The 13,814-nt window shown below is 54.7% G+C and overlaps 1 long non-coding RNA gene across 1 annotated transcript; it reads right to left on the reverse strand.

Annotated features, from left to right (window-relative positions):
• Positions 1 to 1,936: 1,936 nt before the first annotated feature.
• On the reverse strand, positions 1,937 to 9,847 carry LOC132017542 (uncharacterized). Its single transcript, XR_009404323.1, has 3 exons — positions 9,772 to 9,847; positions 9,241 to 9,299; positions 1,937 to 2,010 (listed from the first exon to the last, which is right to left on the reverse strand). It is a non-coding gene; the product is annotated as an uncharacterized LOC132017542 (long non-coding RNA).
• Positions 9,848 to 13,814: the final 3,967 nt, after the last annotated feature.

Consider the following 13,814-nt stretch of genomic DNA (forward strand, 5'->3'; position numbering starts at 1 on the left):
TGGCCAGCGCCTCGGACAAAGGGACGATGGGACACAGACGCGCCGCTCGGAGGCACGCCGATCGAGGGGGACTTTTCCCGGGCCACCGAGACATGCGTCTCCCCTGTTGTCACGGAAAACCAGCGGAGACCCGCGGCAGAGCCCACTCTGAGGTTGCCTCGGCCGAACGCTTCTGTGACTGTGAACACAAAGGGCCTCAGAGAAAACCAGGAGGAAATAAAACGCCGTGTTTTCTGATGAGGCGGCTGGGTTCCCTCCTGGCTGGCCGCAGGCGGGCGCCGTGCAATGGTGCTCCCCGCAGGGTGACGGGAGTGCAGGCAGGGAACCCCACAGCCGGTGCCCGAGCGGAGACGGCGTGCACGGAGGAGGCCCTGGGGTCCCCCAGGAGGGCAGCCTTGCCTGCTGGAAAACAAGCGGAGACGCTCCAGATGCTGCCACCGCCCCGGGCTGTGTCCGTCACCGACAGACAGTCCTCCCTCGTCTTCCGTACATGTTCTGAGGTTTAGGGAATTTTACGGATGTTGAGCCATTTACTTATTTCTTTAATATATTGTTGTTAAGTATTAATTTATTTTTCTCTAGCAAGATCCTATGCAGTGAAGGCAATAAAACCTATATAAAATAAAACTGACATACAATAAAAGTAGTATTGTACACAAAAAAATGGCAAAACCTATCCAGATGATTCTTCTTTTGTTAGGTGGCGTAAGTGTAAGAAATACTGGCTGTGAATAGCCATAATTTACACATTTTTTGTTTCTTCCTCTTTAACACATACTATGTGGGAACATCTTTCCCGTATAAGAGGAAGAGGCGATGGTCCCGTCATCCACACGTAATATGTGTGGTTTAGAAAACTGTAGGCACGGCACGGGGTGCTGTGGGATCTAGTCTGGTCAGTCAGGATGGCTTAGGGTCCTGGGGTAGCCAACACCAGCCTTCTGTCTTGAGTCCCTGTTGTCGTATGATTTGGCATAGTAAAGTAGGAGGGTAATATTTTGAGAAGGCTGAAAGATTATCTTATAAAACCACGGTGTAAGTGTTCTCACTGAATTGGGTTCGGAAACTATGAAAATGGGTCACTGTGGTATGAAGGGTGCTCAGTCTGTGAAATGAAATGTAAGACGGGGCACACGGGCTAACCCAGACTTCAAACCAAGGGATGAGGAAGAGGTGGTGTTAGCCATGACTGTGCAAGGTCTATGTCTAACACCAGACACACAATCCATGCAAGGAAAAAAACAATAAATTGGATTCATCAAAACTCATAACCTTTGCAAAAGATAGCATTAAGAAAGTATAAAGATAAGATAAGATCGTATGGGATATATGTGCAAATCTCTTACATGGCAGAAGACTAATATACATAATACATAAAGAACTCTCAACACCCAACCATAGGAAAGAAATCAGAAATCGAATAAAAAATGAACAAGTGATTTAAAACAGGGACTTCTCTGAAAAAAGACACACAGGTGAAAATAAACTTGGAAAAAGTCTACATTTTATTGCTCATTAGGAAAATGCAAATTCAAAGCACAGGGTACCAATGCATGTCTATGAGAATCTCTCTCTCTCTCACACACACACACACACACACACACACACTCACACCAATGCTGGTGAGCATACTACCTTACAGAAAATGTATAACTCAGAAGTAAATATGATTGCTGGCAGGAACACAAAATGGTTCCAGAAAACATTTTGGTATTTTCTTACAAAGTTGAATATACACTTTCAAATGAGGCAGTGATCTCACACATGTTTACAGTAGAGGAATGAAACTTACAGTCACACAAAACCCCACACATGAGTTTTTATAGAATCTTTATTTATAAGGACTAAAAACTAGAAACTGCTTGAATGCTCTTCATTGGGTAAATAGAATAGTAGTTAGTAAGAAAAAATAATGAACAGTCGATCTGTGCAGGGACATGGATGAATAAATGCCTTATGCCAGGTAAAGGAATCCAGATTCAAAATGGTAGACTCCATGACTCCATTTTTCTGAAATTCAAGAAAAGAGAAAACTCTAGCGATGTTGACAAAAATTGGGACTCCTCTATGGAGTATTACGCCTCCATCAGAAAGGACGAACACCCAACTTTTGTAGCAACATGGACGGGACTGAAGAGATTATGCTGAGTGAAATCAGTCAAGCAGAGAGAGTCAATTATCATATGGTTTCACTTACTGTGGGGCATAACAAATAGCATGGAGGACACGGGGAGATGGAGAGGAGAAGGGAATTGGGGGAAATTGGAAGGGGAGGTGAACCATGAGAGACTGTGGACTCTGAAAAACAATCTGAGGGTTATGAAGGGGAGGGGGTTGGGAGGTCGGGGTACCAGGTGGTGGGTATTAGAGAGGGCACGGATTGCATGGAGCACTGGGTGTGGTGCAAAAATAATGAATACTGTTATGCTGAAAATAAATAAAAAATAAATTTTAAAAAAATTGGGGACTCCTCAAGGGTTAGGGGTATGCAGACAGTTTGATCCTAAACTATCCACATGAGGAGATTTTTTAACCGGTCAGAGAAATATCTTGATAGTGGGATTGAGTTACAGGACTTTATCCAAGTCAAAACTCAGAACTTGACACCAAAGTAAGTTAATTTTGCTGCAGGCAAATAAAAAGTAAATTTAAACGACAAAAGGGTAGGTAAACGGATATTTGAAGCAAGTAGACGGCACTTCACAGAAGCAGAAGTCTACATAAAATGTAGTTTCCAGCGGCGTAAAGTCGTTCTCCATAAAACCACCGCCAGGACGTGCCTGAGACACGGCCTACGACACCACTGCCTGCTTGACCGAGACGTCTGGCACGTGTGACTCTTCTGCTGAGTGCTCGTGAGGGGTCAAGAGATGATCCAGACCCAGCTTTGCCGACCGCCCATCCCGGCCCGCACAGCCGCCCCAAGCTGGGTCTCTTTGAACCTGGGCAGGCTTCGGCCCGGCTCCCGTGAGCCTGTGGCCCACCTTGCCGGCTCAGGCCATCTTGGTCAGTACCGCAGAGCCCCATGGGAAACGGCAGTGACCAGGGAGCCGCCAAGAGGTGACCTTCAAACGCATGCGTGTTCGCGGTGTCCACACTGCGGCCGCTTCCCCGCAGCCAGCCGTCCGCGCACGGCGGCCTCCCATCGGCCAGTTGAGGCGCCAGGACCCCCCGACCCGCCCGCACACGCTGGGCCGCAGCTGGGAGCCTCGGTGAGGTTCTGCCACACACAGCCGTGACCCAGGCAGGGCGAGCCCTGTCTCTGACTACTGAGCATTTCAGGGGTTTAATATTCAGGGAAATTGCAGACTTTTTTTCAACCGGAAAAGCCTCTCTTAAACACGTTTTTTGTTTGTTTGTTTTTGGTTTTGGTGGTGTTTTGTTTTGTTTTGTTTTGTTTTTTACTTTTGTTTGGGTTTGATTTGTTTTCTCTTTACATATGTAAAGTTTTATTTTAGTTTTTAAAATTTGGGACCACTTCCCTGATGGCCAGGGAGCCATTGTCTTCAGGGGATGAGTACTGAGGACAAAGGCCACAGGCGGCCTTCGACGCGCGGCCGCCTCTCCACACCTTGAAGGTCAGTAGAAGCCCCAGTGGGCAGGACCCAGGGAAGACGTGCTGTGCCCTGATCTCTCCTGAGGAGGCTCCGAACCAGGAGTGGGTGTCAAGGTCGTCCTTCCCTCGGAAGGGCCACCAGCACTGCAGTCGCTGCGAGCGCGGAGGGGCTGTGTCTGTGTGGCAGGAACAGGTGTGGTGGGGAGAGTCCGGCGGCACAGCGGCGGCGGGACACGAGTAGGAACCCAGGCGAGTGCTCACCCCGGGGACAGGGGCGTCCCGGACACTCAGGAAGTGTTCACGTGTTGGAGCGCGAATGACAAATTACCGTCAATTCTTGAAATCTGAGGTTTGCCGGATCCCACCTGTTCGAGCTCTCCTGAGACGTGCCTGACCCTTAATCCAGCGCAGGAACACTCAGCGCGCACGCAGGGCTCTCTCCGTCTAGCAGATGACGCTTCAGTCCTGAATTTTGTCTTTCTTCTGGGATTCCTTCCTTCCATTTCCCCTGGTCTCTGTTTCTGGAACACCCGGCGCCCTGAGAGCAGCCCTCGCTCCCGGGTCCTCCAAGCCTCCTGCTCTGCGTCTCCTCTCTCTGTCCCTCCCGTGCTCTCTGGGAGGTCTCCTCCGCGTCACCTTCCAAACCTCCCACTCAGTCCTTCACTCCCAAGAGCTTTTCTGCGTTTCCTACACATGTTCTTTAAAAATAACAATGTCTTGTCTCAGCTCTTACGAAAAGCAGGCTTTTTAATGCTTTCTTCTTCCTGCAAAGTCTGTTTTCTCCCAGCTATTTGCACGTGTGGGCCTGTTTTCATGGGGTTCTTCCGCCAAACGTCGCCAAACGTCGCACGGGTAAGCCGGCTTTCCGTTTCGGGTGACACCTCCTGGCCCAGACCCTCAGCCAGACACACACGGTCCCCCAACTGTCCGCCATGCCCATTGCCGCCACATCCCAAACCCCATGGTTGACACACCCTCCGCGGTCCAGGGTCGGTGACCCCTGCTGCGTGAGCCATGCCCTGTCCCTTCTCTGTGACCCTCATTGCTGTGGTTTACCTGCCTGCCCTCCTTCCAGCCCCTCTGATCCGTTTCCTCGCTTCCCTGGGACCTTCCCGGAATCCCAGTGGGATGGTGTCATCCTCCTGCCTAAGCCTACAAAGGCTCTTCGTGGCTCTCATAATGCGGAGCACCTGCCTTCGGTCAGAGCACGAGGGCCACAACAGCCTGGTCCCCTGCCCCAGCCGCGTCCACAGCCCCGCACCGTCCACAGCCCCCGCCCTTCAGCAGCACCGAGGGCCTCGCCTCTCGCAGGACAGAGCTGCCGTCTCACACAAGACGACTTCTGCGAGCAGAACCGCTCCCTACAGTGACACTTCCTGAGAGCCCAGGTCGTGATGGTGGGACGACCAGGCTCAGGAAGGGGCCTTCTGGCTGAGGGAGGGTCACTCCGCTCTTCCTGAGGCTGTACCCTCTCGGCCTGCTGCAGGGGCGTCCCGGAGCCCCGCTGAATTCCTCTGCGTCTCTGGTTTTCTGCATGACGACTGTGGCCTGTCGTGAGTCTTTGGTTCTCTTCCTGGGGCTCTGAGAGGTTGTCTTTCTTTCCACCTGTCTGCCCGTATCCCCCTCTCATAATCTGCCCTGTCCCCCTGTCCCGCGATGGCCCCGGCTTGTTCCCAGAACGAGCTTACTCCGCAGAACTCAATAAGCTGTGGTTTGGAGAATAACCCCTGCCGTCAGGTCGCTTTCCCTGCGCCTGCCACGTCCGGATGGGAAGGTCCAACTGTCCGTTGTGGCCTGTTTGTTCTGCCTTGTCCCTCAGTGGTTATCTCCGGAGGCAGGACGGACGGAAGCAGGGCAGGACACAACAGCCCACTTCTCTTTCCTCGTCAGCCCCTGCCAAGGTCAAGGGTAAGCCTTCTGCTGACGGCAGACGGCAGAAATTTCCGTCACTGGTGTGGCAGCCAGAGAGCATGGGACTGGTGAAGGGCTCCACGGGCCTCACCCCGGGGCAGTGATGGACGGTGATGGACAGTGTGGCCGAGACCCTGGGCCTGCCTCTCCCACAGAGGGGTCGACATGAAGAATCAGCTTCCCAGCTGCGACATCTGCGGGCTGCCTTGGCCGGCATCAGAGAGGTCCCGGCGCCGTGGGGAGGCCGGGCTCATGAGGAAGGCTCCGGGAAGGATCCGGCGTTCTGCAGTCTGTACCCGCACTCCCATTCTGTCCACTCCCTGCATGGCCTGACCAGGTCTGCAGCAGGGCGGCTGAGAGTCGGCCCGTGATGCGTTGGCCGGGGAGGCACCTGTACCTGACCTAGCCTGTAACGGTCCACGGAGCGACAGGTCTGTGGGAGACGGAAACCGGCGCCTCACACCGCTCATCACTGCACTGCCCCCGTGGTTCCTTCCGCACCCCCCACTCCGTAGAAGCGGGGGCCACCAAGCAGCTCTGCGATTCCCTCCGGGGCATCAGGGCACTGCGGGCCTGCAGGGTGGGGGCAGGGGCAGGGCAGGGGGGCCCAGAAAAGGAGGGGCTGGGAGTCACGTATGTGTGTGCGTGCGTGAGTGCACACATGTATGTGTGTGGACGTGTGTGGATGCATGTGTGCATGTACATGTGTGAGCGTGTCTGTAGGCGTGTGCACATGTGTGTGTGCAGGCACATATATGTGTACAGGCACATATATGTGGGGTGTGGGGTGTGCAGGCATGTACAGTGTGGGGTGCATGTGTGTGTACTCGTGTGTGCATGTGTGTGCATGTACACATCTTTGTCTACCTGTGTGCATGTACGTGTGTGTAGTGTGCACGTGTGTGCATGGATGTGTGTCCATGTACACGTGTGGGGTGCGTGGGTGCAGCACGTGACATGTGTGCATGTACACACATGTGGGGTGCGTGTGTGCAGGCATGTGTGTGTGTGCACGCATGCGTGTGCATGTACACATGGGTGGGGGTGCCTTGTGCAGGCATATACGTATGTGTTCTTCCCTTTTCACTTGAGAAGCAGGTTTAAGCCCCACGACTAAACACCTACGACCACTCTTTTTAAAAGGCCACTGACCGTAATTAGCAAATAGCCATAAAAGTCCAGGCTCCGTGGCTTCTGGGTGCCGTCCCGACGGTCCTGCAGACTCGCTGACAGAACCGGATCTGTTAGCATCTGTAGAATCGCACACGGAACTTCTGTGCGCACCTCACAGAGTTTGCATCGGTCCCCAACAGACCCAAACCAAAACACGGAAGGAGCTCGGGGCACGGTCTGCAAACGTGAGGACGACCCTGGATCTCAGATTCACCGTTGGACGTGCTCGGTTGGGCACTGCCAGACCAGGCAGCACAGTTTGCCTCCAGCATGTGCTGGTTTCAGGAAACACTTCTGTCCACCAAAGCCTGGAAAGATGTTCTGAAAACCCGCAGGCTGTGCCTTTACAAGAGCTTGGGTGTGATCTGGTGTGACTCCCACCGCGACCGCTCTCGCTGAGGGCCCATCGGATCACAAGGAGAGTACCCGAGACCTCGAACACGGACTCCCCCGCGGACTTCCGGCTCTGATGCACTGTGATGACATTACTCTGTTAACAGTAACATCCGGTTCCAGGCTACCTGCTCCAGGAAATGAGCCAAAATCCCACAGGATGAACATTCTGAAGACTTGATGAGGCCAGCATGAGCAAGGGATACGGCATACTTCCTGAGAGTGGGACTGTGGGGTCTCTGCTAAGGAAGTGGTGGCCGCTGGGGTCAACACCACGTGGTCCAAGGTAGGGGTCTGATGTGGCTCCTTCTGTCCCGGCTACATGCCCCCTCATTCTGGTCGGGGGTCACCCTGTCCCTTCTCCGCACAGTGAGCTCTGCTCCCAGCATTGGATGAGAAGAGGGTGGCCTATGCACAAGCGTGGACCTGTTCTGGTGATTTTCACTTTGAAATGCTGCTGATGTTGACACAATCTTGGGTTACTTAAGAAAAAACAACATTGCATACTTTTCCACTGAGGTTTCTCCTCGCGCTGCAGAATTAGGCTGATGACTAGCATCTGCTCCCAGGACAGGCTGTGTCGGCCTTCTGTGTGGTTTCCGGTGACACCCCAGTGAGCAGGCAGTTAAAGGGAGGCTCACAGAGCAGGACTTGTGCGTGGCCTCTGATGCCTCAGCAGGACAGCAGGGTCCAGTCTCAGAAGCGTGATGACGGATGCCCGTTGTCCTCCCCTGGGGAGCCCGGTCTTCTCTGGTCAACCTTGCGTACGACGTGTGCGATTGGACATTGTGGGGTCTCCAAGTGCTGGCCACGTGGCAGGTGCACAAATCCCACCAAAGGCACCACGAAACCTAAGGATTCGTTGCTCAGAAGCACGTTGACAGACATCGTGGTGTGTTCTGATAAAAGTCTGATTCTATGTCTACCAGCCGCACTGAGCCTGACGTGCACACACCCGGTGCAAGTGCTTGCCTGGGCAGAGCTATGCATGCATGGACTCCCCCCGCCAACGATCGCTGTCCCAGCTCTGCACCATGCATGGACAGAGGCGTGAGCACACAGAGTGAAAGGTGGTTTCTGGAAGGAATTAAAACAGCATTCTGCATGCTGCCCTAGATCTGCTGGAAGGTACACACATGTGCAGAGAAGGGCCCTAACCTGGACTGGTGGGGCAAGGGGAAGGTACAGCCAGTCAGCCCTTAAAGAATAGGCAAGAGCCGCCCTAGAATCCGCTAGATCCCATTCCTTCCCCGCCTGCATCTTCCTTCCAAAGACCTTCCCAAAGAGACCATCGCATGTGACAAGTACGTTGGCTCTTCCATGTGACCCTGGCCTGGAATGCCAGCGACCCGTCCTTGTCCCCTGGGCCCCCTCTATGCCCACCCCAGCACAGGACGGGGGCTCTCAGAGTCCTCAAGGTCTCTTCCCGCCAACAATGGGTCCGGCTCCTACCAAGTGCTGACCTTCCGGATGCCGACACCACACGGCAGGACTGGGTGTTGATGGTGACGGGCACCATGTTTCCACCCAACAGCCTGTTGCTGTCCCCGTCCGCAAACCCACACTGCGGCCAGGCAGCAGCACACACGGGCAGGATCTCATCAGCGAATTGTAGCTGCACGAGCCGTGTCTCCTTTCCCCGTCCACCGTGCCGGCATGGACGCGTCCTACTTAAGGGCTTGCAGATACCACTGCTGACAACCACCAAACTGTCTTCAAAATTAAGTACAAGTTCTTAACAAGATACAAGCATTTCTAGGATGCCAGTACTCAAATAAGGGTCTGCAAAGTGACGCAGCTTCTCCGTGGGGTTATATTTCTTTCTTTTAGGGAAGTATTTTTGCAGTGATTTTTGCCAGGTACGGAGGAGAGCCAGTGGGAGCTGTTGGGCATAAATCGGTCTTTCTGTAGTATGATTAATAGGCTCAGAAATGCGCAGGAAATGAAGCAGATGGCAGATTCCGCTTCCACGCGAATCCCTTTCTTCCAGACCTTCCGTGAAGAGCACACACGGAATTTATTTTTCATCACACTGACAGTGTGTATTAACCTTACAGCCTTCTGTAAGAGTTTAAATATCTCACATTTTATATAATTCCCATTTTGAAAAAGCAGAATTCAATAGCTGATCAGAGAACAAACACATGCCTATTGGGAAATGTCCTTTTTACACTGAAATCAAGTTTAAGGAGAGGATGGACACTCACCAGGCCAGGGGGCGCGGGAATGGGGCAGCCCGACTCCTGCTCTCTGGGGAATTTTAATCCTAAAGACAAAAGGGGAGATTGAGACAAACATAAATTACTGTCTATATTACAGAGAACCAACATGTCTTGGAAAAAAGCAACACATTCTCCTAACATTCTTTCCGGGGTTCTGCATTGTCCTTCAGAGCAAGCTGTTTCCCAGGCAGAAGGGAGCCCCTCCCAGAGCTGACTCTCCTCTGTCCACTGACCCCGGAGCCCGCGCAGAGACAGGCCCGGAGCTGGAGGCCGAGAACTCTGTCCACCGAGCACTCTGGTGACTGAGGACGGTCCCGCTCGGCTCTCTCGCAGGGTGGAATTCACGCTTCTCACCCCGTGTCCTCTGCAAGCCCATTTCCCATTTGGGAATGGGGAGCACCATTGTTTGGTTGTGCGCTGAAATTGTAGGACACAAATTTTCCTAAATGAGATTATGAATTTTTCATTGATTAGCAAAAATGACTTTATTCCCAGTTCCAGGCCATTTCATCTTACGTTTTGAAACACAGAAGTCGAGGTGCGTGGGGGGCTTCGTTGGTTGAGCATCTGTGGTTGTCTCAGGTCATGGTCTCAGGGTCCTGGGATCGAGCCCCGCATCAGGCTCTCTGCTCAGTGGGGAGCCTGCTTGTCCCTCTCTCTCTGCTGCTCCCCCTGCTTGTGCTCCCTCTCTCTTTGACAAATAAATAAATAAAATCCTAAAAACAAAAGAAAATGCAGAATCCATGTTTTAAGGAAAGTAACTGCAACATATTCAGGAAGAAACCATCCTCTGGAATTGAATACTATTAAAAAAAACAATCAGTTAAGAAATTAACTTCTTTGGGAAAAAACCAATTTCTTTGTATTTAATAGCAAATCGAAATTAAATCACAATCGCTCACCGAGTGAGTTTATGCAAGGCAGAAAGTTAATAAGACACCATTTAAATTTCTGCATCTAATTCAGGCACCTTCTGCTCACTCATGAAGCTCCATGGGCCCCCATGAACCCCCAGGCGTGGAGGCCATGCTCTCCGTGGCGGCTCCTCCGGTGGGGGGCCCATGTCTGCCAGTACTATGGGCCTTTGTGGACCCCCCCCCAACACGCGCCCGCCTGCCTGCGGGGCTTCTGTCTGTCTCTCCTGAAGCCTCCGGTCGCGTTCTGTACATTGCTGTGTCTGCCCTGCTGGAGAGAAGGGCCTCTAGCAGGATTCACTGCTAATCCCCTTTCTCTGGGTCCGTGTGCGCTAACTAGTTTGAAATCAGAAGAGATGCCGGTTTGTTAACAAATTAAGGAGTGTGCTGTAAACTGCATGGTGGAGACCATGAGATCGGGAACGGAGGCCGTGCTTGCTGAATCGCCCGTGAGGACAGACCTGCTGAGGCCGCACCGGCTTCGCTTTAGAATGATGCGTGGGTTCGTGGAGCATGAGTCTGGGAGAGATCTGGAGCTCCAACAGCAGATACACAGGTCACCAGCCACAGTTCAGGATACACCTGGTGTCCAACACACTTCAGCATCACTGAGACAAACAAGAAAATGGCTTCCAAACCAACGTCTGAGGAGCAGATTCTGCAGAAACGTGGCTTGTTGGTCCTGCTCCCATGCTGGCCACCCAAAGGCAGGCTCAGCGACACGTGCCCAGGCCTCTCCAGGCTCACAGGGCTGTGGCCGGAATCCAGGACATGCCTGCCTGTCCCCAGAACCGCCCACCCGTGCGGGACATAGTCTCCCTGAAGATGCAAATGTAACCATACATTCTGAGCTGGGCCCAAGAGCTCATGCCTGGGCTTCATCCCCCGAGGCCTAGTGTGGGCCCTGTAATGACCTCGGCAGGTGCGCCCGGGGCCAGAGAGACAGATGCGCCCAGGGAACCTGCTCCTTCTGGCTGGTTGGCACGAACCGGCTGGTAAGCAGGCGGCTTTGCCGGCGACTCGCCGCGCTGTCCTTCTCTCTCTGTCCTAAAAGAGCGCGGAGCAGCGATTCGTGAAAACACCATGACCGGGTTCTCCTCCTTGAGAAAGCCAATAGCCAAGTGCTCCTTCCCCACAGGAGGGAGCGGGCTACTCCCTCGGCCCCACAGAGCCAGCGTCTGCACCCAGAGCGGCGCGGGTCTGTGTCTGTGACTCTGTGTGCCTAGTCCCGGGCTGCCCCCTATTAGCAGTTCCGCCGGAGCCCTCCCGAAAGGAAGGGTTTCGGAGTCAGAGGAAAGCTGAAGTCAAGTCTCCCGCATAAGCTACAGGCGTGCCTTCCCCTCCACAGAAGGTGCTCCAGAAGCTTCCATGACCCCCGAGGCTGCAGGTGTCACAGGCTGGTCCACCCCGTTTGGGGCTGAGCCGAGCTGACTTCTTCATAGGCAACAGCTTCCCTTCCTCTGAAGAAGCGGACCCCCTGTTCCGGGGTCTTCAGGGGACGCTCCTCCCCGACCCAGGTCTCAAGGAGGGCCGTTCCGCTCCCTTCTCCCCTCGCCGGCCGCAGCCTCCAGACAGCCGCAGGGCCTCACTCGCTCTGCCGTTTCCCTGGGAACCAGCAGCGTCTTTGCGGGATCACCACGGCTGACCCGCAGGACAAAGGGCAGCCCGAGCGGAGCTGCCGGGAGGCCGCCCCTACCGCACCCCACAGCGCCGGCGTCCGAAGAAGCGCGCAGACACGGGAAGTCGGGGCGCCATGAGCGGGACCCCGAGGCTGGCCTCGCCGGGCTTCCCCAGCTCACAGGTGCTGCTCGTGGAGCAAGGCCCAGCCGAGGCGCGCCAGGGCGGGAGCCCAGGGCAGGGCTGCGTGCGGACACGAGGACCCCAGCCCCTGGGAAATGCGCTCCTGCGCCCACCCAGCAAGCACTTGCTGAGCGCGCTCCGCGGGCCTCGCGCGTGGCTGCGTGTGGATGCTCCGTGAGCAGACGCGCGCTCCGTCCTGCCTTCCCGGCGTCCACGCGCGACACGGGGACACAGACCGGCGGCGGCCGAGAGACGAGCTCCGCAGCTGGGAGCCATGGAGAAGCGGCCCAGATGCCCAGAGGCCCACGGACAACTGGAAGAGGAGCCGGTGGTGGGAAGGGCTCGCGGGCGGAGGATGCTGAGCGGCGCGCTCGGTGAGGCGGGGCGACCGCGGCGGGGCCGGCGATGCGCTGCGGGGCGCGACCCAGCGGGGGACAGAAGCCAGACGAGGCCAGCCGGCGTGGGGACCGGGTCCGGACGCAAGGGTCGTCATCACGCAAGAAACAGAAAGCCCCACCGCTCGTGCGCACGTCAGGTGGACACCCCCCGCCCGGCTGCGTGCGGTTACCGGGGAGCGCGGGCAGCGGGTCCCTGCGAGCAGCCCCTGCCCCGCTCTGGTGGCTTGGCCATCGCTGCGGGGCTTGTGACCAGCTACCGACGAAGGTGGACGGCGTCATCCCGGTATGGCTCTCATGGCCTCTAGTCCTTGCTTCACGTTTGTCCAGCGCTTTTTAAAGTATATTTTAAGGCGATTTTATTGGGGAAGAATTTTATTGGATCGAGAGTAGACACATCCTCCGTGTATCTACCCGCTTCTCCGCTGTCGGAATTTCTTCCTTGTCCGGTGATGCTGGAAATGTCTTTCTTTCCACCCTCTGTGTCCGTACATTCAAACAGCATCTCTTACAAAAAGCAAAAAGAAAAAGAAGACAGCAATTTCAGTGCTGGGAGTGAGATTGGAAAATACAGATAAAGCATGATCCCAAAAGGAAAGGAAAGAAAAGAAAAGCATATAACTAAGTCTTGCCGTTTAAATCCACTGTAACAATTTTTTTATTAATCAACCTATTAAATTCTCTAATCTAAGCATTAAATAACTTTTTTCCACATACATGTGAAATAATCGAGAATCCCAAGTTGGCTCATTCCCATCAAATTTTACTCCTACACGGAACAGGACAGCCGATAAAGTGTGTGCCATTTCACGTTGCTCCCCAGGGATGGAAAATGATGGCACTGATGGTAGCGTTAGAAACTTCTTAAAAATACGCAACCTGAATGACCTCAGAATTTTCTTTCTTTTAAAACTTTATTTGACAGAGAGAGCGGGAGCACAGGCAGGGGAGTGGGAGACGGAGCGGGGAGCCGGTGCGGGGCGGGCACCCAGGACGCTGCCCGCGACCTGTGCGGAGGCAGACGCTTCACCCGCGGAGCCCCGGGCGCCCCATGACATCAGAATGTTCCGGCGTGTGATGTCAGTCACCGTACGTCACATCACCGGCTTGTGGCGCGGAGTTCCGGACTCGCCGTCTCCGCGCGTCGGAGTTTCTGACGTTTTCCAGGCGGCACGGCGGGAAGAGGGGCGGGTAGAGCCCGGAAACCGTCAGCTCCCTAAAGCTCCTGCGGCGGGACACACGCCTGCCGGCGGGACAAAGTCCAGGCGGGCCGCTCGCACGTGATGACGTCAAGTCCGGCTGTGGGAGGAGCTTCCTTGTGATGGCAACGTGGACGTCACGGCGGCGCGCCGCGGCGGTACGAAGCCTGCGGGAAACGGAGACGGCGGCGCGGGGTCTTCCGGGACCTTCCCCGCAACACCGTGACCGCGCCCCCGCCGCCGCCCCGCCC

The sequence above is a fragment of the Mustela nigripes genome, chromosome 5 (assembly GCF_022355385.1).
Source record: "Mustela nigripes isolate SB6536 chromosome 5, MUSNIG.SB6536, whole genome shotgun sequence".
Taxonomy (NCBI): Eukaryota; Metazoa; Chordata; class Mammalia; order Carnivora; family Mustelidae; genus Mustela; species Mustela nigripes.